Here is a 22,992-nt window from a genome sequence, read left to right as displayed (position 1 = left end):
TCAGCACAGCGTTAAGTGGGGAAAACCCTGTGCAAAGTTCAATCTGTGAATCTAAAACTTAGGTTTTGTGGACTAGCATGATTGCCTAAATCTCCACAATACAATACAACAGGAAAAATATGTGGCATTTAAAAAAGCTCCTTTTCCTAAAAGACCACTTTCTTATGAGGTCTGATCACATGGGATGTTTAATTCATTGGGTGCCTAGTTAGTATTGCACTGGGTAACAATAGTTTGCTCAGCTGTCATGCACATGTGACAGACACTGGACATAGGAGGAGGATTGCCAGCTTAGGAGCAATTGCATATGAACGGACGGAGTATCCGAATGCATCTTTCTCTAAGACATTGGGCCTGATTTATAAAGCATCTTCCAATGGGTTTTTGCCATTGAAAAACTCTTTTGTAAATCAGGTTCTGTGAATTTTAAAATGAAAGCTCCAGTACATTACCGCTAATAGGCAAGAAGGAAAGTCATCATAGCTCTTTCCATCGCGGTCTGCTAGGGCCAGCCCCCTTCTTTCTCTTCAGTCTTTTAGAACATCTCATTGTCCTGCATTTGCATCATTCGCTTTAATAGTTTTTATTTGTATACTTACAGCAAAGTAGCTTTGTATACAGACAAACAACACATATTACATACTCCATATTGGACAGCAACTTCATTAAAATCAATAAAATCACTGTTAAAATCATGTCTTATGCCATTACATAACATCTTGCCCTACGGGGCCTATTAAAATGTCTACAATCTTCAAATAAAATGACACAATAAAATAAATAAAATTAATGTCATCGTCAAAACAAGAATTTACACCATACATTCTCAATATCATTAAAATCAAACATATTATTATAAGATTTTAAAAACTGGTACATTATTCTTTCTAAACTTTCACAAGCAATGATTAAATGTTCTAATGACCCAATTACGTTACTACCACATAGATGGCAGTAACGCCTTTCTCTGCACACACCAAGCCTAGCACCCATTGTTTCTAATGCCACAGATACATTGAATTTCATCAATAGGTAGGTTCGAAAGATCTTCACGCTAGGATAAGCTGTAATATTTAGGTAAATTGGTGAAAGTGGCTAGTACCTGACAATAAGGATCACTATGAGCTTTGGATGCAAGTTCAATCATATTTTGTTCATAGCTCAATTCACGCAATCTCTTTTCAAACCATGTGCTAAGTGTCACACTTACAGATATTAGAGACTACCCAACAGTCCACTTTGCGTAGAGGTTACCTAATTTACCAATTGTACCAATTGACAGAAAGCCTTCTAGACACATGTATGCCTGCATATAAGAAACAATGATCATGTCATTCTGTAATTTAAAGGTTCTTTCATAAAACATAACCCATTGACTATAGAAGACTGACATGATCATTTTCAAATTGAATTCCAAATATAAGTATTCAACTGATACACATTCTGAGGTAATCTCATACATTTCCACAATACCATTGCTTCTAGGACCACAAGTTGTTTCCTATTATTTGTGGCCCCATATTTCGACTGCATATGAAGCAATCGTTCTAATTTTTGCAGTATATATGGTCAGGATGGCATTGGTAGACTATCACACATTTCTACCTTCGCTTTAATTGGTGCTGAATACGAATAATATACATGTTCTGATAATTCTGTGAGCAGTAAGGTATTACCTCATTTTCCAGCCTAGTGTTCCTACAGACAACGTGCAAAGAGGTTTTCGATTTATAGATAGAAAGATAGATAGATAGATAGATAGATAGATAGATAGATAGATAGATAGATAGATAGATACTAAAACGTGTGGAATCATGTTCACCTGTAATAAATGATCTCGGTAAGAAGATGACTCAATAAAAGGAAAATTATATTATTATTATTATTATTATTATTATTATTATTATTATTATTATTATTATTATTATTACTATTTGTTTATTGTCTCCACAGCGCTCCCAATGGTTTGGTCGTACCCATTTGAATCTGCAAATGAATTATGTTTAAACTTTTTTTTCCTTTTTGTTCTTGTGGCGTGGAAGTGGGAGCTGCGAGGTGGGAAAGGATGCCACTGAAGCAAAGCGCTTCCTGGAATTCTTGGAGAAATCACTCGGGACATGTCCCTGCCGAGGCCTTCATTATCTAGACTCTTTTTGGAGGCTACTGTTTTTTTTTTCCTTCTACTTTTGATAGATCTCACCGCAAACTTCAGCGAGAGCAGAGCAGCATAACACCGGTCTCGCACACGGGGAACTAGTATTAAATTCTGCAGTTAAAAAAATGTACAAAGTTCCTTGTAATAATCCATTCATTCTGTTCTTGCCTGATTCTTGGAGTAAGCCAGCGCAATTATTCAAATCCTGGCTTTTAGCTGCAGCAGACACCGCGCCATGGGGCTGTGCCTCTGTAATCTTGCTTTGGTCTTGCATGTCAAATGGAATTAACTCCCCTAAGAAATGGCGGCGGAGACAACCCAACGCGCCTAATCTCGTCGCTGCCTTAAATATCCGAAACTCAGACCTGTCAGCTTTCTTCGATGCCTTTGTTCAAGTCCTCACTTACAGTTCAGGCCATCGAAGGCAGTCTCTAGAAGAAGAAAACTACTGCATGTGTGTGCATTTCTTACTGTTATGCGCCATATGCCTTATTGTGTATTCCTTCTTCTTGCTTATGACACTGCCTGGAAACAAATGCAGGTGCTTTCTAGGCCTGTAACTACTTTAGGCATGAGGGGCAGTGAAAGCGTTGTTTTACTGATATAGCGTCGTGATGGTATTAAACAGTGTGATAACTCGATGCAGATCCACAACAGAATAATGTGCTTTGTGGAGGGAAAGAGGAGCGTTGCTGCAGGTCTGTACAACTTTCGTGTCAGGGTTGGAGGAATTGGGACAGAAAATGTACATTCAAACAAGCAAATGATACACCGTAGCCACACATAAAGTGGTGCTTTGAATTTTGTTGGCAAAGCAAAATAAAATATAACTTTGTTAGATCTGCAGTTCACGGCATCTGACTTTTTAGACAGTTCACACTCCTCAGAGTTACACAGGCTGGAAAACTGTTGCCATCCTGAGCTTTTCAATTTTCTTCGGTTGAGAGCCTGAGTACAATACAGTCAAATTTTGAACTCACATTTTTCAAGAAGTATAACGTCATTCGACTGACACACAAAACATCACATCAATAAATACAGGATATATATAATTCTCTAAGGGATCCTTTGCATTGGGGTCCAGTTATACACACCACCACCTCCCCAATTTCAGCCCCCCTCTTTTAAAATCCATGAGTCCATGAGAATGGCGGCAGGTATGATTTTTTTACCGGCACCATGCAATGGGCAATTACTGGGGCATTCCGGCCCGCTGGTATTTATTACTCCCCAATTCTCATTTGAGCCCTATAGGGCTCAATGGGAATGGGGAGGCCGGTAGTGCCGGCACCGTTATAATGGTGCCTGCACTACCTTGTAGGTCTGCTCGCGGGTGCTGTTCCGCCAGTTTGGTCAGATCTGCCAGGCTGACAGGCACCCACGAGCAGACCTCGTAGTTTGCCGATCCGGTTACAACGGTACCGGCAAGATTACTGGTACCGTTATTACCAGACCAACCACCTTGTAATGAGGCCATGTCTTCCAATGGAGTACGAAATGTCCCTGCCATTGTATACTCACATCCAAATCTCCGAATTATATAAAATGAGAGGAAATCTTTTGTGCCACAGCTGGTATATCAAGGACACGGGAGCGACTGACAAAATATGTCATGAGAAGGTGGAGGACATGTGCAAAGAATGGCACATGCACTGTTTTCCAGTGGTTTTTGTGCATCAATGACATTGGAGAAATTGTCTTCTGCGACAAAGCCTTAGGCGACTTGCCAGGAATTAAGTAATTCTGCCATCACTTGCTCCACTTTATTATAGATGACTGCTTCTGTGTGGCTCCTATCATCAAAACGTTGCATACAAAAACAGGTTTGTTGGTAGACAACGTGTGGCTGCTTGGACGACTTTCGTTGATACCCACTAGCAGGAAAGATGACCCAAATGTGCTGTCTTGTCTGCTTGCCCACATTTCCATAGTGAAGTAGACTTTCTCAACTTCTGCCATGTCTTGCATGAAAAGTAAGTCTGGCTGGGATTTTGCCAGCGGTCATCAGCTCTACGCAACATTTATTTTCAACAGAGGCATAACATAAAAGGTGTAAAAGCTAGCAGTATCATTTGGAAGCTGTGCTCATGGATGGTTATGATGACAGTTCTGCCTGTGCCCAAATGGCTCACTGAGGAAGTTCTGGCATATATGAAGTGTTCCTTTGCTGCTACCTTGTCTTCAGGTGCTGCTGATGGACCTGGCAGACACACTACTTTTCTGTGGTTCAACAAACTGATCAAAGCCAGCATAGTGCTGTGTGTTTGGTAGCTCCTGGAGTTAATCTGTGTGCTATTCTAGTCCCTCCTTGGTGCATTATGTCACTTCATATGCCCTAGCAATGATTATGTGCCCCACTTTCTTCCTACCTTCCTAAGGGATTCAACTTTTCTGCACATAGTGCAGGTAGCAAGATACTGTTCTTGACTCTGTGAAAGACATTCCTCACAATAGATATGCACTTGGGACTTGGAATAGTTGTCATTGGCTGTTGACCAGAGGAAGTAGTAGAGGAAAAATGGCTCTCTGCAAGGCGCACAGGTGTGTGTGTTAGAACTGGTTGCAGTCTTTGATCCTCCAGTAGGCGATTGACCTACACCACTGCCACCTTGGGATTTCTGAGGTATTGCAAACAAAATGTAGACATGATGAGTGATCTTTGGTGATATTTCTACACAAGGAGCCAGTGCAGTGTTTGTGGTGGTAGCAGGTGCCCTTAAGGCTGTGTTTGTTCCTCCAAATCTCCCTCCGTGCCATTGCTGTGTTTGGGCTGAGTATCAGTGCTTGTAGCCAGAAAAACGTCTTTCAGTGCCCTCTTATGAGAAGATGAGGTGCCGTCCTGGTCCTCATCATCATCATCATTACCACCATTGCCTATCATGTCTATGCATCTCTGCCTATGGATGGCACTGTCTGCAGATCACCGGGGCACTGTCAACCATCACCACGGAAGACCCTGAAACATTATTTAATATTTACTTTAAGAAATCTGTATTTCCCAAAAAATGTACTTCCATTCACATAATGCACCTGCAAGATATTTGGAAAACCTGACAGCTCAACCTAGAATCTATTATGGAGTCTGAATTGTATGCACACTGCTTTCACCTTGACTGGAAGGAGACCAATTTATTTCAATGGACTGCAACATTCTACAGCAATTATTGTGCTTTTGTTTTTATGTTAATGTTGAAGGATATTTGTACCGTGCACTATCACCACCGGAGTGGTCCTCTGGCGCTCTGGCAGATCTGAACAGAGAGTTTGGAGCATTAGTAGTGTAAGTGATTTCAACTCAGCACTCCACCTAAGTCAATGCCTAGCGTGTGATGCACAGCTGGAACCCTTAATTATATATTTTTGTCTATAAATTCTTTTATTTCTGAATGATGTACACTTGTATCATCACCCTCTCTTTGAACCCCCCCACCCCCAGTCTCACTGAACCAGGAAGCAGGCTGTTTTGCAAAGTTAAAAGATTTATTTTATGGATTTCACAACATATATATATCACACTATTTAATATTTATACAAGGATCACCAATGGGGTGATGTTACAATCAACAATCTGTTTAATCAGAAGGAGTATGGATAGGAAAAATAATGCAGCATAGAATAATACTTTGTGTGGGTTCAGTCAAATGCAATGTCACTCTTTCCCCTTGCACACTACTCAATCCCCCCAATATACAAGATAAAGAGATGGAAGAAGAGAAAACAGGTTTCAGGAATACAAACTCAACAAATACAGTTTCAATCCCAATTTCCCCCAGGAAACTCAGAGAGAAACAGGAATGATTGCAAACAGGTCAAATGCTTTTGAATGTGGCTTTGAATGAATGGGTACAAACACTGAAAAATGGAATTAATTCATGAAATTGGATTCAAAACTAGTGGGAGCCGCTTTGTATAGTGTCAGATAAACACTAGTAATGATTATTGAGTCACTAGCAGATTGAACACTGAATTCTGAGGTTGGATGCAAAGAACAGCTGTTTTACACGTGATAAAATTGAGCCAAAGGAACATTTTGCGGCAAACTTTTCTGCGTGCGAGAAGCGCGATTGCGGCAAAACTATAAGGTTTGGATGCAGTTTTCAGTTTGTTGGTAAGCTGAGGATATTAGCTTAAATTTGACACTTACATTTCGTTTCTAACATACACGGTACGGAAGTTACGGAGGTTTTAGTATAGGTCAGTTTTTCTCAGAAAGAGTGAACATTTTCAAATGAAAGATGCGCTTTTGAATCGACAAACAAAATTTACACTAGGGAGTCTATGAAGCCACAAGCTAAATGACAGCACAGCCACCAATCCAGCGATGTCTGCGGATGGTTTCTTCCTGCCGAGACGCTTGTCTTTCTTCAGCAAATATATTAGCGCAAAGATGATATTAACACTACTATTATCAAAGGACTATAGGGATGAGAGAAAGATTCAGGAAAGACAAAATATTTTCTACAATGCAGTTCTTGATATGATAAATGGGTTTGGCTAGGATTATTTATGGATAAGATACTTGCTAGTGACAATTCTATTCTATAGATACTCACTACTACTGTTTGGAATGGGCCCATCAGGGATCTGGTCAAAGATTTCTGGACTGGAATTCTACTAGCCCACTGGACGGGATTCAGGGCGCTCAGGTTCTGCACTCAGCATGGCATTTTGGACACTGCACGGCACTCTGGACTGGATCTGATGGGTTGGTTCTGGGTTGCAGCTATCTGGTTACAGCTCTGCTCTACTGGTTTGGATCTCTGGATTCTAGCAAGAATTCTTAGCAAAAAAGCAGAAACAGCACAGCTAGGCTGTTCTTTTTGGTGTTCCCCTTGGAGGTCTGGGGTAAAATCTGGTTTCAGGATTTTAAAAGGCCAGCTGAGAAGGGTTCAGCTTTGGAATTGGGCCTCTCTGCTTTCAAAGTTATGGAGTCTTGGATCTGGATTTCTCCGCTTGCAAAGTGCTTCGCCAGCAATCAGTTGAGGGGTGAATGTGTGTCTCTGTAGGTCCTAGGCTGTCTTTATTTATGTATTTCCCAAAGGGGTGGGTAGGCTGAATTATACTAGGCACACCCTCTAGGAATCCTATTGGTTAGGGTCTGTCCTCTCCTCTGATTTGAGAAGAAAATCGGGTGTGATGATGACACTGTATTTTACAACCCAGGGAGAACCTCCCCTTTGTTTCTGCACAATAAATCTGTTTTTCATATAAAGCATATTTACAATTTTACCAACTTGCTAGCGGTAACATATTTACATCACAGATTTAGTGGAGCAAGTATCCGTCCGAGGCCCATCTCGGTGAGAGCTTCGGTTCAGATTTGACAGTTTTTCGCACTTTTGGTTGGATACCCAATGTCAGATTTGTCCACATTTGTATACATATGCGCATGACATCTGAGCATAATCCTGTGAAGTTTCATATTTCTAGCATCATCACAATTGCTACAAAACCACAATGTCTGTAGTCATGTCCCTGAACATAGCACAGAGTTCTGAGTAGTTTCAATATGTGACCAGGATTTTCATGTTAACAACACTAAATTTTACAGATTTTTACAATTTTGCACAGTTCTCTGACAGTCTCTTTCAAAAAGATACTTTCTTGTGGTTTAAGGATACACATATCTGTCTGGCCCGCCCCCAAAATTTTGCTGGGCCAAGACCAATCCAGGCCTCTCTTCCTGCTGGCAGTAGTTTCTGTTGACACTTGAATTTGCATACCCTTTCAGTCCAGGAAGCCTTTTGTCTCTCCCCAGAGCAACAGAGCAAAATCTCCTCCCCCCCTAATTAACATCCGACTGAGAGTTCCTGTCCTTTTGGTGGGAAGGAGAAGGGTGGTGTGTTTCACAGTGGGGGAAGCTTCTTTGAAGTTTTGCTGAATAAGGTTACTTTAAGTTAAATTGTTACATTGTTCTTTGTTGAAATTAAAGTTACAATTTTAAAAATAGTCAAACATATCTCCAATTCCAGTCTTTTTCAACATAGAAATTAAATAGTGGCAACGTATATTGCTTTTGATGGCAAGTCACTTCTTTTCAACAATTTGATTTTAATGCACAAGTTTAAACTCCTAATGCACTTAACTGACAGCTTTCCTACAGGCAGCCGACGTTACTGCGGCCATATTCTGACAGATTTTCCACAGACAAGCACACTTTTTAATGTGGATATTCTCTGATGGATTCTGCTTTTCCTGACATAGTGTGCTTATGTGGATTCCTTAATTAAGGTGATGGTTAACACCCATCAAGGATGTTGGATCTTTTCTGATGTTTGGGAACTATGATTTTGCAATTTCCACAGCCAAGGAAAAATGGATTTTAGAGCACTTCTGGTTTTCCTTGCAATGAAGCACTGCCTTTTCAGGTAGTTCCATTTCCCTCTGTGAGCAGCCCAATGACAGGCTTTGGCAGTATGGTCTCCTGTTCCCCACTGACACAGGCAAAGTAGATTGGCATCCCATTTTCCAGTTTCACTGCGCACAGGGCTTTTTGCGGCCATTCTGTTGGTTCTGGTGAAAGCACCGCACAGTGATGACGGAGGGCAGAACCTAGTGGGTCAATATATCCCACAGTAGAGGATAGCAAGGATGGAAGAGTGAGAATTGTGATGTGCTGTTGACAGCTTCAGTTCGGTTTGCATGGTCCGGTGAGCTTGCCTTGCAATTTACGGGTCAGTACAATTCCCATATGCTGTTGTGCATGGCTATGTGTTGTTTGTTGCAGAGTGGTGAAGTGCGTACGGATTGCTGTGCAGAGATGTGATTGTGTATGTTTGCATTAGAGAAGTGTGTGTGGAAATTGAGGTTTTAGAGTTAAGTTAGTGGGGGTGTTCTTACCTCATTATTTTGGACTTCTCTGCTCCAGTAGTTTTTTTATGTCAGCACTGGACCCTCTCCCAAAAGTGCATGCCAGGATTTCCATTGACAACACATGTGACTGCTTGTGTGCAGCACAAGCACACAACTCCACCCTTGTTTTCCTCTCTTCTAGCACTGCCTATAAGCTGCTAGGCCCTCAAACTACCTGTTCTTCCATTTAATTCTGAAGCTCATACATCTGCGACCCATTTGGAATCTTTCTCTGCATTGCTGTCCATTATGCTGTGTGCTTTGCTTGTGACTCATGTCTGCTACTGAGTTGCCTTGTTCCAATTTTCACAACCCTGCCTTGATGGCTCAGTCATCCTCCCACCTCCTGCTGCCAGTTTATTTTCTCCATTCTTTGCACTGTGACCCTGCAGCCATTAGACTCTGCTTCTTGTGCTGATTTTCCTGAAGCTGTCAGCCCCTGCTGATTGTGCAGTGTCCCTGCAGCTTCCATCCTCTGTTATTTGTGCTGTTTCCCTCCAGTCTCCTCCTCTGTTGCCTGTGCTCCCTTCTATTGATCTTTCAAGTCAATTCACTCTCCAGTTTTATACTGCTTAGCCGACTCTGTTTCCCTTGCCTCTGGATTACCTTTTCTCTTAGCTGTAGTTGTGTTTTCCAGAGCCTTGCCTTGCATATTTTATGTACTTCAAGTGCAGTTTTCATGTCTGATTTTTTAAATCTCGATTCAGTTATCTTGTACCCGTACCCTGCCCAGCTACCTTATTCCAGTGCCCTGCTCTGTTACATTGTACCAGCTCCTTGCCTCATTTTCCTTGTACAAATGCCCTGCGTCTGCTACCTTGTGGCAGTTGCCGGGTCAGCTACCATTGTGATTATTTGCCTCTATTACCTTTTACCAGCTCGATGGCTCCGGTACTTTTTACCAGCTCCTTGCCTCTGGTACCCTGTGCCAGCTTCTTGCTACAGTCTTCAGCATTCCTAGGTTCTAGCTTTCCTGTTACGACTTTGTGTTTCCATTGTGGGGCTCTTAGTGTCTGTTTTATGGTGTTCGCCCCAGTGCTTCTGTGTATTTCTTTGTACATAGATTGGCTCCTATACCCTAGAAGGCAATCTTTGACCTTTTCTTTGTCACATGTTACCTGTAGTCTATAATTGTCTTCATGTAACAGTGTGTTGCTTTCTGTTCCCTGTGAAGGCATCATCAAGCAAGACACAGACAACAGTTTCAAGGTCCAAACAAAATGTCTTTATTTTCTTAAATGTCAGGATGGTGTAAGGCCTAACCTGCACTATGCTAAAATGGGATTTCCCTACCTAAAGAAACAAAGGATAGTCTGAGTCAGTGAGTTCAACTTAAAAGTCTGTGGCCCTGATTCATGGAATTATTTGTGTGTAAAACGGGGATTTGCTTACCATTCTGCCTACCGAAAATTGGCTTTTCCTCTGTGTGTTTACCCCCAGCTCTGAGCGGGGGGTAAACACGCCAGACTCATGATAGGTCCAACCCTTAAATGCGGCAGTAATACCATTACCGCCGCATTTAAGGGCTACCACCCAACTCATGATGAAGGCCCTTTGTCTTTGAGCTTTCATTACATGTGTTTCACACATGGTTTCATTTCATTGGTATGCTTATAAAAGCTTTCCTTTAGTTTGGTGTCCAATAATGCTTGCTATTATTCAAGTTCCTTTACTTGTAGTTCATTGTTTTCTCATGGTGTTCAAAAAACCCTCACTTTGGGTACACCATCAATTCAGTTCATCTGGCATTACCGCATGCCCAGGTACAAGTGTTCCCTGCAATTCACTCACCGGTTCTCAGTGGCTACTCCGGGCATCCTCTTTCTTAGGTCTCCTTGTGTTTTTTGGCTCCGCAGACACTTTTCTAGAGCTCTGCAAGCAGTGCTCGCCTTCTCCGAATCTTGCGGTGGGTTGCCGTTAGCTCTGCTCTTCACTCGCAGACGCTACCAGTGGTCTGCAGCACTTGTGAGTCTTCCGTGACTCACAACTCCGATTGTGGGCACCAGGCAGAGGAGACTCTGGCGGCCTTAACCCTCACATGGGCTGCTCGGGCCCCGACGTCGTGGTCTTTCCTTGCCCGTAGTGGGCGGCTTCACTTCCAGGTAGGACTCTCGTCGGCAGCCCCTTTCTGGGCAGGCATTCTCCCCTCATAGGCCCATCTCTCCCAGTCCGGCTTTTCTCCTGCTGATTTCCCCGTCCTTGCTGGCAACTCCACTTTTTATGTTCCTGTGACCTGGTAACAGGTTGCAGGTGCAAGCACCTAAGTTAAATTGCCTGACTACAATTAATTTCCCTGGACCTCCCGGACCCTCGCAATAGTTTCCAGGCCTCTTCCTCATTCAGTACCAGAGTGGTGTAACTGAGTATTAGTGTGTACAGCTCCTAGCTGCCTATTCCTCGTCCCAGTACTAGACTGGTGTGATTGAGGGGATAAAAGAGGAAATGGAGGGCAACAACCTATGAAAGTAGGGGGAGGGTAGGGTTTATTATCACAAGGGAAAGGGGGATAGCATGCCTCGCCCAAAGGCATCCTCTCACCACTCCCCATGGACCCTCCACCCAGGTGATCCTCCCTCACATTTGCACCGCCAGGCTCAGGATCCAAAAGTGATGGCCTTTCCCTGGCCACATGAGAAGAGGATCCAAGGAGAGTAGGTGTGAAGATGCCCTTAGGTTTCTCACATCCCACAGAAGGCATCCACTGTATGTTCAGCTGGACCCACACAGGATTTTCTCATGTAGGCACACTCCTTGGTTGTGCCTTAGGGTCCAGATACAGAAGCTACACTTGCTGCCCCCTTCTATGGGCCTGCAAGGTGTGGTGCGTGTAAGAGTAACTTGCACAGAGTCATTGAGCTTCCCTTATTTCTGTGGGTAGTCTCAAGTCTAACCTGTGCACACCCCTAGTGACATTGCACATTGTTTGTCCAGTACATGGTTCTCATCCATTCTTGTTCACCAATGAGGTCTGCCTACACATCCTGTTCCATTGTTCTGATTTAACTTGTCTGGTCTTCCATCTGGTTTACCCTCCTGTTTTATGTACTTGCATTTCCTTTACATCAACATAGCCGCGCCCAAACCTACCCAGGATGTTCTGTCTATCTTCTGACACTGCCATCATAAAGTTCATAGGTCAAAGAAGTGGCAGTGGTTGGAAATGCAGTGGCCATTCTAGGCTGAGAAACATTATGCTTCTCTAACATGCACAACTAGACATGGCTCTGCTGCTCTGACATGTGGTAGAGATCTGCAAATACAACCCCCCTCAGGAACATCTTCTTTTGCCACAGATTCAGTGGCAGTCTCTGAAGCTGGTACCTCAAAAGGCCCCTGCAGAACACATTTTAGGGTACTAGACATTTGGTCTGGCTGCATTAAAGTGGCAGAAACAGCTAAGGGAGAGTGACATTTGAATAATTAACTGCACTCCCACAGCCAGAGTTAGAATGCTTGCCTTATTTCATTATAATACTCTACTAACCAAGGTTTGTGCATCCCTAGAAATTTCAGTGGCTATTGTGTTGGCAATGAACTGTGCAACATTTCCATGGTGCATTCATCTCCCCTTTCCGTGCTCTAAGGACATTATAATTTGTGGTGCTTTTTGTCACTAGAGTCGCCCACAGCTCCTTTTTATAAAGATGGTAGCACTCTATGACCACCTCCTGTTATCACCCACCACTTCCACCTCTGGCTCCAACCATTTTTAAGGCACTCCCAAAATGTTCTCATCCCTAAAACAATTCAACTGCTTGCTTTGTGTATGAATGTGCCCATTCAATCAAGCTGTCCAATCACAAACTTCTCCTGAAGCATACTGCTCACAAACTGCTCAAGCAGGTGGTGTGTTCCTCAACCGACCACCAATTGCCCTTCACTAACTATAAAATTAAGTTTGAATACTTTTGCTGGACTAACTGATGACACTGTGCAGAGATGGGACAAAAGCATTAGTTTCAAAGTTCCACAGATTTCTTCATTAGATGGTGCCACCACCTTGTTTGCACTCTTCCCTAAAACAATTGAACAGCTTATTTTGAGTATGCCTATTCAAACACAGTGGTCCAGCAAACAGTCCACCTCTGAGTTAATGCTCAGAGTGTGTTGAAGCAGGTGGTGTTTTACAACCAACAGCCAATCAACCTGCAGATCACTGATCACCAGCACCCCGAAAAAACCTTCTGGCACCCCTAAAATGTCTGCTCACCATAACAATTTGACTGCTTGTTTTGTGACTATGTGGGTCCATTTAAACAAACTAGCTCAGCACACATTCCTCTTCCGATGACTAATCACAGTGTGCTCATGCAGGTGGGGTCTTGCCTCACTATGAAAGATTGCAATCTTGCAAGGGTGTAGAAGCCCTCCCAATTGTTTATGTTATCAATACTAAAATGGCGTGGGTAACCCTATCTGAGAAAGGATGGTATGCTAACCACACACCCATGCAAAGTTTGTTGAAGATTTGTCCAGGGGGTGCAAATTTATGAGCCACTCAAAACGTGATCTTCCTATGGGTTGAGCAACTTAACCATAACTACACGCCCGCTACTGCAGGCCGTGTAATATAGAAATTAGTGATATCTGGGTTTGGTCCACAGACTCACTTCCCTATTCAGTCTGCGAACAAACCCCTGTTTGGTCCAGGGGCCGTTGTGAGCTCCACGCACATTGGACGTGCCCACTGATTATATGGTGAAAAGCGTGAGGTGCGTTATATTTTTGCAAATGCCCATTATGTTGGATCTGCGGACAGGGGACGGTGTCAGCGGACAGCGTGCTGGGGGAAAAGTCTGGAAAACACATTTTGGGTTATTTGATATCCAAATGAGACCCTGCAAAGGGTGGGGGAGTGGGATAAAGATGATATGGAATTGTTTTTCTAGGTGAAATAGGTGGGCGCGGGTGCTGGCTGCTGTGCAGGCACCACAGTAGTCTGCAGACAGCGGCATGAACAAGCAGCTTGGAAAATACATTTGAGGTTATTTGATGGCTGAAAGAGGGTATAGAAAGTGTAGGGGAATGGAATGAAGATGAAATGGTGCTGTTTTTTATGTGAAAATAGAATCTGCATTGCCGTTGAGTCCATAGTCAGTTTCGGTGTTCGCAGATACAAAGTGAATGAATGGGGGTTCAGGGCGGGTATTTTGTATTTGCATGTGTATTATAGGTACTTGTTATATGGTTCAATTATATTGTGGTGGTTGTGTCCAGTGGGCAGATTTTTGGGGGCACGACCGTCGGCCATGGCCCCAAAAATCGGGCCACTGGCCTATATTAGTAATATGTGTGTAGTAATTATAAGCACTGTAGGGAAAGTAGAATGTATTTGGTATTTATGTTTGTAGTAAAATTGAGTGTTTTTGGAATATGTATTAGTTTACAGTTGGTACAGTTACTTAGTTGTATAAAGTTGAAAAGCTGGAATCTCTGGTTCGTTTTCTGTGAAAAAAGAAAATTGTATAATTTGTTAAGCAGGATAGTTGAAAAGTTTAATAGCATAGCATTTTACTTACACATTTACTTTTTCTGACTCTCATAAACAGTACGTTCTATGTACTATGTTTGGTAAAACGTTAGTGTGATGTACATTGTTGTTGTATTGACTTCAATAATCATTGGGTCATTGGGTAAAAGATTCCAAAGAGCATTAATTAAAAACACTACAACTATGTCAGTGTAAGTGTGATATGATGTTTGTTTGAAGTGTGTTGTTTTTAAGGGAATGTTTAAAGTAGCTAGATACCTGTTGGTGTATTCTAACTACATTAGACTTTAGAAGAAGATGTGTAACAACAAGAATTGTGATGGCGTATTTCAAGTGCATCGCAATGAAGGGTATTTTTTAAGTAGTTAGATACCTGTTGCCGTATTCTAACTATCTTGACTGTTATAAGTACTATTGTAGTATTAGGGATGTAGTTAGATAACTGTTGGCATATTCTAACTGTTTATTGTGCTACCGTTTAGTTGGTAAATTTGGGTTTAAGGAATATTAAGTAGGCATTTGTTAGATTTGCTGATAACCTATGTTTTGGAGTAACTGAGGTGTTGTTACATTCAAACCAACCACTTATTTTTTTGACATATGCATTATAGTGCGCTGAAAGCATTTTAGCACCAGTGTGGTATATTATACTGACTCTTGTGTAGGTTTTCTTTTCAAGAGATACTTGGCCGTGTGTGAAGCAAGTAAAATTACAGTTATTTTTGGTACCATCTGCATTGTACCTAAGGAGTATGACATATTGGCTTTATGAATTGATTTGAGTACTGGAACTATTGTCTGAATTGTAAAAATGGCATTATATGCCATGATTTGCATTCTGCAGAAACTGGTGAAATGGAATGGATTCACAATTTGGTATGGGTACATATACAAATTGTTCATTATGGAGGTGCCCTTGGAAAACATGGTTGTGGAGAGTGCATGTATGTTTCCACGTGTTTATAAGGATGTTTTTGGGTTCCAGTACATGTAGTCAGTACATTAGGAATGTTTGAGGCTCTTTTTGTGTGCTTATGCTGAATTGTACCATTCCTGTACAGTAGTTCAATAATTCCCTTATACCTGAATCACTGTAAGTGCTGTCAGGATTATTTGTGGCATTTCTATGAATGACGATCATTTACTTACACACCTGGTTAGAGCTATTTAAGTAAATGTTATCAATTGGTGAAAACTGGAAGAGAAGATTGATTGTTACATTTGCATATCAATTTACTCCAGTTGTGTTGCTGCATTTAAATGGACCAGAGAGTTGTGTGTCTGCATCGTTTGATTGTCATACAGATTTTTTTTTGAGTTTTGTGGATGTATTATTTGATGGCGAAGGAGTTGGTTGTTGTTTCATTAGCGTTATTGTTGGGAGATCTGTTGTAGATTCTGTTTGCATTACATTTCTTTTTAAAGGTTTTATTTTTTGAGATACAGGGTACATATCTGGATGGGGGGTGTACAGTTCACATAACCTGTTGTATTCTAGCATGCAAGGATAGTCAGTGTTGACTTTGTTTGCATCAAAGTTAACTAGGAATATACCATTGAGTATACACAGACACAAAAGTGCTGCATAACTCATGCCTTCCTTAAAGACTTTAGCTGCCAATATCAATCAATGTGTGATCTAGGGTTTGACCCTGTGATTTGTGAATAGTGACAGCATATCCAAGAGATAGAGAAAATTGGTCTCTGCATAGGCACATGTCTTTGAAAAGAAAGACATGTGCTATTGTGCACCCAATTTATTTAACTTCTGCAAGTTGGTCAAAGTGGATGATGTCAAACTGAATGTTGTTGTCATGTGGATATGTTTGGAAGCCATCAACTGTACCAATAGCTCCATTAACTAAACCTTGTTCTGCATCAAGGTTACATTTTAGAATGACTCTGCTGTTAAGGCACAAAGTTAATATTTCCATCCAATCCAGCTGTGTTGGAGATATATTGTTCCAATGTATTTAGTTGTGCTGTTGCTTGTTGACACATAGGGAGTATCATTCTGTGCACTTCTAGTTTGTCTGTTAAGCTGATATGCAGTATGAATTCAATTTCTTTTTTTAACAGTGTCTCGTTGAATTGACTACAGCTTGCAAGAGATGAGGATCAGATGTGTTTCCCCCTTACAGCTCCTGGATTAGCCTAGTATATTAGATGGATTTTGGATCCTCTGAAATCAGACCACTACTAATACTTTATAAAATGTTAGCATAGGTGAGGTCTGCAGACTGACACGTTTTGTGTGAGTTCTCTGCACTGAAAATGATGCCAAATATTTTCATTTCTAGAGCAGCACGGGGTACCATGGTGGACAGCATAGACAGTGCCTTTGTTGTGGGAATTCAATGCTGTGGCCGGCTCCCACCTCCCGGTTGCAGCCATTGGCTTAAGGGGCCAAGGCAACCAATGGGAGAGGTGTGCAGGAGCTGGCCCAGCAAGAAGCAAAACAAACATTCAATTTAATGAGGAAACAGCCATCTTAGAAGACCAACAGACATCAGGCAATGAATATGGCAGAAAACATGAATTCCCCAGTGGGTGGTGTGCAGAGCTCAGCATGCTAGCCAAACAAGGCAGGTGTACACAAACTATTAAAATGTGCACATGTAGTCAATTTAGAAGCCACTCACCGCATCATGAATTAAAGTCCAAAAGTGTATTGTATCTTACCCAAAAGCATGCGCAGCAGAGGAGAAGAAGTCGGGCGCTGATGGACTGTGCTGGGGGGCAGAGGGAAGGGGCTCCAGAGACATCAGCAGATTGAATGGAATGGAGTGAATATGGAGGTGGGCCTCGTACTGGGCCTTCGATGGTGTGGCCGGCTCCCGCCTCCCTGTTGCAGCCATTGGTTTAAGGGGCAAAGGCAACCAGTAGGAGAGGGGGGCAGGAGCTGGCCCAGCAAGAAGAAAAACAAAGAATCATTTTAACAAGGAAAGGGCCATCTTAGAAGGCCAACAGGCATCAGGCAATGAATATGGCAGAAAACATGAATTGACCAGTGGGAAGTGCGCGGAGTGCAGCATGCTAGGCAAACAAGGCCAGGTATACACAAACGATTAATATTTGCACATGTAGTCAATTTAGAAGCCGCCTGCCGCATCATGAATTAAAGTCCCAAAGTGTCTTGGTCCTTACCCCACAGCATGCACAGCAGAAGAGAAGAAGTCCAGTGCTGATGGAGGGTGCTGGGGGCAGAGTTAAGGGGCTCCATAGGGATAAGCAGATGGAATGGAATGGAGTGAATATGGAGACGGGCCTCGTACTGGGCTTTGATGGTGTGGCTGGCTCCCGCCACCCGGTTGCAAGCATTCGCTTAAGGGGCCAAGGCAACCAGTGGGTGAGGGGGACAGGAGCTGGTGCAGCAAGAAGAAAAACAATGATTCAATTTAACGAGGAAACAGCCATCTTAGAAGGCCAACAGACATCAGTCGATGAATATGGCAGAAAACATGAATTCCCAAGTGGGTAGTGCGCAGAGCGTAGCATGCTAGCCAAACAAGGCCAGGTGTACATGAACGATTAAAATGTGCACATGTACTCAATTTAGAAGCTGCTCGCTGCATCATGAATTAAAGTCCCAAAGTGTCTTGTCCTTTACCCCACAGCATGCGCAGCAGAAGAGAAGAAGTCCGGCGCTGATGAGGGTGCTGGGGGGCAGAGGGAAGGGGCTCCGGAGTGATCAGAAGATGGAATGGAATGAAGTGAAGATGGAGGCAGTCCTCGTACTGGGCCTGTGATGGTGTGGCCGGCTCCCGCTTCCCATTTGCAGCCATTGGCTTAAGGGGCCAAGGCAAACATTGGGAGAGGGGGAGCAGGAGCTGGCCCAGCAAGAAGCAAAACAAAGATTCAATTTAATGAGGAAAAGGTCATCTTAGAAGGCCAACAGTCATTAGGCAACGAATATGGCAGATAACATGAATTCCCAAGTGGGTAGTGTGCTGAGCGCAATGTGTTTGTGGGGCAATGTATTTGTAATGTGTTGCAGTGTTTTTTTAAGAATAGGGAAAGTGTGGTCTAGTGGTAATGCAATGGCGGATTGTTGTTGTAGCAACGTTTGGTGTATTGTAGTAGAGGTTGGAAAAGAAGAGTACTTTATATGTAAGGTAAAGTGTAGTATATAGATATTTTGGTGGTATACACATTTGTGTGAGCAGGCGGACAATGGCGGCAGTGTAAGGGGTGTAATGAGTGAGGTTAGAAAGTGCGACATGTTTATGGAATGGAAAATGGAAAATACTAAGCGTTTACAAATGTTTCTTTTTAGGATCATTGTCATGAAAGTTAAAACAATTGAAATGTATATGTATAGAAGCAATGTGTGCAACTGTTTTGCAAAAGAAAAGAAAATCTGATGGAAAGATTTGTAGCACTTGGTATGTGTAAGTTTAATATGTTGGCAGTACATGCATACTTGCCAACATAATCCATTGCATTATGTTGGTGGTGTTGTACACCTATTTTTTTTATTGCCTTGTGGGACTTGTAGTTCCGCTTTTTTCATTATAAAACTTGGACTACAAGTTCCAGATTGCACAGAAAAAACAGGACTGGAAAAGCACCTGTAGATTTGAATGGGTTATGTTAGCAAGTATTCATGTACTGCCAACACATCATACTGCCACATACCAAGTAGCACTTAAAAATGTTGTAGAAATGTTTTGCATCTGCTTTTTCTTTCTTTTAGGAGTTACACACAGTGCTGCTATAAATGCACATTTGCATGTTTTAACTTTCATGAAAATGTTCCTAAAAAGAAACCTTTTTAAACACACAGCATTTTATATTTTCCATTCAAGATAAATGTCCCACTTTTGAATATTCCATTCCAGTCCTGTTTTTTGCTTTGCATTGTGGGACCTGTAGTCTAAGTTGTATAATGACGATTTCCCAGGCGAATAGCGCGGGTCAGACTTGATTCTATTAAAGACACAGAGGCAAGCATTATGCTTTACTTTCTTTATTGCTGCCAATCCAGCACTTTGAAACAACACAACTTTTTAGACTGGGCATTTCTGTTTTCTCCAATAACTGTCAGAAAAAGCAAATGCAATGTTTAAAAGTTCAGTTCAAAACTTCTTTCAGAACTACAAGACCCATGTGCTTCCTAGTTTCCTGTAGTTCTAGTGCTCCTGTCCTCCAACTTTCAGGTGGCTGCCTGGGGTATAATACTCCCAACTACAGGTCCCTTTGTCTTTCTTTGTCCATAACACAGTTCCAAGAATAACGTTCAACCATTTAAACAACTCCATCTTGTCCTGGGCATCCAAGGGATCCATCGATACTCCGGCTCTACTGGTCCAACGGGACTGCTCACAATGTCTTGATCCCAACTAGAGATCCTTCAGTCTCCCTCAAGTTGCTTTCTGCTCGTCACATAGGGATAATGCAAAAAAACAGGAATGCGCCGAAAGTCCTTGTGCAATACCATTACATTACATTCATCAAGACTTTTGCTATTTTGGGTGGGATATAATGCTCGCCTTTGTGTCTTTAATAGAATCAAGACTAACCTGCGCTATAAGCCTGGGAAACCTTCATTCTATGCAAGACAGGAGGCAAGCATTATGTTTGTTCAATGCTCGCTACTACCCTATACGTCATATCTGATACAGGCTTGAAATAAAAGCTTATGTAGATTCTGAAGACCAATCAGCTGATTTCATTATGTCCTGAAGGGAAACACCTGCCGTGAAAGCTCTAGAAGCCATTGCTCCTCTGACAGAATGCGGCCAAATAAAGACAAGTCTATCCCTGCCCATTGCATAAATTCTCTCACCCACCTAGCAATTGTTGCAGTGGCTATGGCATGATGGGGATTCCTACGCACTATACACAGTTCTGTTACCCCTATCGGTCTAAGATGCGCTGTCGCTTCCTCATAATCTTTTATGCATTGTGTGTTGCATAACTTCTTATCCTGCGTGAAATAAGGGGTAGGAAATGATGCTAGAATCGCTCTATGTCCTCTTCGCTATGCTAAAAGCAACACCCTCTTGGTCAAATATCTTCCTATTTATCTCTTGGGCTTTAACATCAGAAACTCTTTTGCAGGCTACCAAACAGAGCAGCATCTCTAGTTTCCCTGATAGCTGTGAGCGGGAAATATTGGTATTTTCTGGCCATTTGAGGAAAAGATGAAAGACGTCTCTGGCATCCCATAAGACTACGTACTTAGGCTTATCCCTTTCAGAAGCCGTATCACCGCTGGGTTTTTCCCTACTGGACCCCCTTCTACTTTGTCGTGTCCTGCTGACAACGCTGATCTAGAGACTCCTAGGGTTCTCTACGCGCAGCTGTCTTAAAATCTACTCGCCAGAAAGTTGAGAACCTGCACTACAGGGGCAGAAATGGATTCAAACTTTGCTCTGTGCACCATTGCGACCAACGATCCCACGCGGCGCCATAGCTTCTAATGGTAGAATATGCCCTGGAGTTTCTGATACAGTCTGTAGTGAAAATGCTTGGCAGCTCCCATCTCTTTCCTGAAACCCTGCTGGTGATCAAGTGTAGCGAGCCTGCTTCTATTAACGGGTGGCACTGGCCGGTCGGGCCTAGAAGAAGGTCCAGGCGATGCAGAACTATCCACAGAAAATCCGTAGAAAGTTCCATCGCTACGGGAAACCATGCCTGGGACTTACAAAATGGTAGAACCATTACAAGCTCTGCCTCTTCTCTGCGGGCTTCAATAGGCCCCTTGTGAGCATGACAAATGGAGGGAAGGCATAATGCAGTGCTCCCTTCCAGGGATGTAGGAATGCATCTGTACCCGCTGCTCCTGGGTCTATCCTCCAACTGAAGTATTTGTGCGTCTGAGCGTTGCATCTGGATGCAAACAGATCGGTGTCTAGAGGGCCCCATGTGTCCTGTAATTTCTTGAATACTAGAGGGTGTAGCTTCCAATCGCGGGAGTCTACAAGATATTGTGAATTCCAGTCCGCTACCATATACTGCACTCCTGGAAGGTACGCTGCCGCTACCGAGATTTGAATTTGGAGGCAATAATACCAGAAGTCCTTCGCTAGCTCTGCCAGCTTTCTGGATCTTGTCCCTCTTAGCCTGTTTATGTATCGTACGGCCGAGATGTTGTCCATCTTGAGCAAGACACAACATCTGACTTTGTCTTTGTGTAACTTAAACTCTTCCTCTGACCGTTTGCCCCCTGTCTCTGCTTGCTTGCCTCTAGCTCCGCAGCCTGCTCTGCTTGTGTCGGATTCTATTACTAGGTCTGGCACATTGGCGAATATGGCGTGACCGTTCCAGGCCTCCATATTTTGCAGCCACCAATGCAGTTCTGTACTTGCCTCATGATCTAGGTTCACTAACTGGTGGTAACCTACCCCTCCTTGTAGGTGCTTGATCTTGAGCCTCTCGAGAGCTTGATAATGCAGCGGACCTGGAAATATTGCTTGGATCAAAGCTGCAAGCAGTCCCGCTATCCTGGCTAGATAGCAAAGGAAAATAATTTTCTTCGCTAGATCTTCCCTGACCTATTTCTTGATCGCTCTTACTTCGTGTCCAGGGAGTTCTAGGGTAGCTTTCGTGGCATCTTTCATTAATCCCAAGAATTCTATCCTCTGAACTGGTTGCAGCTGAGATTTTTCCAGGTTGATTAGAAATCCGAGCAATGTTAACAGGCTAAATATCCAACATACATTGTTGCCGAGGTTTACCTTGTCTGGGCCGAGCACAAGAATATTGACTAGGTATATTATAATTTGAATTCCTCTCTACCTTATGGTGGCGGCCACAGGTCTCATTTTCTTGGTGAAAGTTCACGGCGCTGATGCCAGGCCGTATGGTAGGCAAGAAAAATGCTCAATTTCTCTGTTCCAGCGGATGCAAAGCTATCGGTAGAGTGAGATATGCATCATTGAGGTCCAGCCATGCTAGCCAATCCCCTGTATGTAGGAGGTCTCTGAACAAGTGGATGCCCTCCATCTTGAAATGGTTGTATACAATCCATTTGTTCAAGTTTTTAGATTTATGACTGGTCTTATCTTCTCCCCCTGTGTACCAGGAACATATTGCAGAGGACTCCTGCACCCCCTTGTGTGTCTTGCTCTATCGCCCATTTTCCCACTTGCTTCAGAAGTTCACTTTGTAACAGAGACACCTCTTCTAGAGGTATGCGCATCGGGTGAGGTTCTAACTTCTGCACTGGTTCAGCGATAAATTCTGAAATAAGGCCTGACACTGCTTGAAGCACCCAAGCATCGCTGGATAAAGCTCGCCATTCAATCAAAAAAGCAGACGGTTCTACCCCCTACCTGTTTGCATGCTGTACTCACCGCTGGTGGCACTTGGTTGTCGGTAGGCCCCTCTTCCTCTACGACCTCTTGGGAATCTCGATCTCACCGGGAAGAAGGAATCTTGCTGCTTCTCTTCCAAGTATTGGGCTTGCAGCCCTTCGGGTCTACGGTGGAAGTTATAGTGACCGGACGGCCGACCTCTGTGGCATCCGGTCCCTGCAAAAACTCGCCCC

Source organism: Ambystoma mexicanum, chromosome 4q (genome assembly GCF_040938575.1).
Source record: "Ambystoma mexicanum isolate Mex_15411 chromosome 4q, UKY_AmexF1_1, whole genome shotgun sequence".
NCBI lineage: Eukaryota > Metazoa > Chordata > Amphibia > Caudata > Ambystomatidae > Ambystoma > Ambystoma mexicanum.
This window is presented reverse-complemented; position numbering follows the sequence as displayed.